Source organism: Elephas maximus, chromosome 10 (assembly GCF_024166365.1).
Source record: "Elephas maximus indicus isolate mEleMax1 chromosome 10, mEleMax1 primary haplotype, whole genome shotgun sequence".
NCBI classification, from domain to species: Eukaryota; Metazoa; Chordata; class Mammalia; order Proboscidea; family Elephantidae; genus Elephas; species Elephas maximus.
In genome coordinates this window covers 29,580,471-29,582,842 of record NC_064828.1, presented here as the reverse complement: position 1 = coordinate 29,582,842, position 2,372 = coordinate 29,580,471, and the positions used below count along the sequence as shown (strand labels likewise).

Sequence of the window (2,372 nt, the reverse complement as noted above, 5' to 3'; positions counted from 1 at the left end):
GAACAGTGACTGTATGTATTCCTTCCATCTTCTGATGCTTCCTCCGTAGTCCAATATTTTCCCCATAGAATTCTCCAATAGTGCAACTTGAGGCTTGAATTTTCTTTTCAGCTCCTTTAGCTTGATTAATGTCAAATATTCTATTCTTTAGGTTTTGTAATTCCAGGTCTTTGCACATTTCATTATAATACTTTGTCTTCTCAAGCAGCCCCTTGAAATCTTCTCTTCAGTTCCTTTGTTTCATCATTTCTGCCATTTGCTTTAGCTACTCTAAGTTCAAGAGCAACTTTCAGAGTTTCTTCTGACATCCATTTTGATCTTTTCTCTCTTTCCTGTCTTTTCAATGACATCTTGTTTTCTTTGCGTATGATGTACTTGATGTTATAATCATAATCACAGTGAAATCATTCTGGGGAAAGCTTTAACATCCAGGAAGAATTTGTGAAAACCTGTTTGTAACAATCAGGAAGCTTAAAAAAAAAAAAAAAAAAAGGAAATAATCTCATATTTTTCCATGAAACCTATTAGCTTTCTTTCTTATTCCTCTACTAAACTTTGAATTGAAAATAATAAAAATAACATTTTCTTTGAAGACATACCTGCTATCAAGACATTTGGCTCTTAATGACATTTTATAGCTTATTGATCTCTGCCCAGAATCTTGAGGATGTTGCCCTAAGCCACAGAGAAAACAATCAATTGTAGCTGAGTCACTCTCTTATGTTAAATCTTAAAATGGATTCTTACTGCAGTTAGAATATAATTAAACTCCTTATCTCAACCTCAAAGACCTTACATGATTTGACCTTACAGTTACAATAAATTTAATTCTTAAATATCTCATACATGCTCATTATCAATCAGCATGATTTTCTTTATATTCTTTAAATACACACAGTTTTTTCTCTCAGTATGCATAACTCTCTCCCCAGTGCCTACAATAAACCAAAAACCAAACCTATTGCCATTGAGTCAGTTCCTTCCAGCTGGAAATTATTCATTCATTTAGCAATTACTAGTTTTTATTGAATGCCACACATTTGTCTAGTGCCAACAATAGAACCTGACAAATGGGAAGCATTTGACTAAAAACTAGTATTTGCTAGATGAATGAATGATTTTCAGCTGGAATTTCCCCTTTCTTGAGTTCTCTTTATAAAATCCATTTAGCACATTACATGTCTACTCAATAACCTCCTAATGGAAGTTTTCACTTCCTGATTTCGAAGGGTATAAATCACAGGATTCGTCAAAGGAAAGATCACTGTGTGAAAGAAGGCAACCACCTTGTCAGCTGGCAAGGCCCTGAAGGGGTGAGTGTAGATGAAGATGGATGGTCCAAACATGAGAAATATAATAATTATGTGAGTTGTGCATGTGAACAGGGCCTTGCTCTTTCCTTCAGAAGAAGACCTATGCACGTGGAAGAGGATGACCGCATAGAGACCAGAAGGCCTAGGAAACACAGGAGTGTGAGCAAACCACTACTGAAGACCATAAGCAGGTCCACCACAAAGGTGTCGGCACAGGCCAGCTTGATGACCTCTGGGACATCACAGAAGAAGTTATCCAGCTGATCTGGGCCACAGAATGGCAAGTGAATGATGAGAGCTACCTGGATAATGGAGTGGACAAAGCCCCCAAACCACAAAGCCAACAATAATGCATAGCAGGCCCTAGGGCTCATGACAGTTGAATAGTGTAAAGGCTGACATATGGCAATGTAGCAGTCAAATGCCATCACAATAAGAAGTAAACCCTCCCCTCCTCCAAGGAAGTGCAAGAGAAGAGCTGAGTGATGCAGCATCTGTAGGAAATCACCTTCTTCTCAGAGAGGAAGTCTGCCAGCATCCTGGGAGCCACAATGAAGGAGTAGGATGCATCCAGGAAGGCCAGGTTGCCCAGGAAGAAGTAGAGTGGGGCTGAGAGACCAGGGTCTGATTTGATGGTGAGGATGATAAGGAAATTTCCAGGGAGGACGATGAGGTAGAAAATAAAGATCAACACAAAGACCAGCAGCTGAATAGGTCGAGATTGGGTAAGACCAAGAAGGATGAATTCTGTCACCAATGTGCTGTTTCTTATCCCCATTTCTTTTGCCTACAGAACATCAAGGAGGGGAGAGTTTATTTCCATCTATTTCATATGCACCACAGTTCTTCTCAAACCAAAAGCAAGATAGTTCACATTCATGTTAAACCATTATTTTCCCACAAGCTAAGAAATCTCTTCTATCCTCATTCTTCTAAATTTCATTACTGCCAACACCTAGGCCCCCAAACCATATTCTTCTTCCACTTCAATCCTGTGCTTCTATCTAACTGTTCTCTCATGTAGAACTCTGTTCCTAATTTGCTTGAGACATATTAAAA

At 38.8% G+C, this 2,372-nt stretch overlaps 1 pseudogene; it reads right to left on the bottom strand.

Moving 5' to 3' along the window:
• Positions 1–1,166: 1,166 nt before the first annotated feature.
• Positions 1,167–2,091, bottom strand: LOC126084541 (olfactory receptor 4N4C-like; annotated as a pseudogene).
• Between the last annotated feature and the right edge of the window lie 281 nt (positions 2,092–2,372).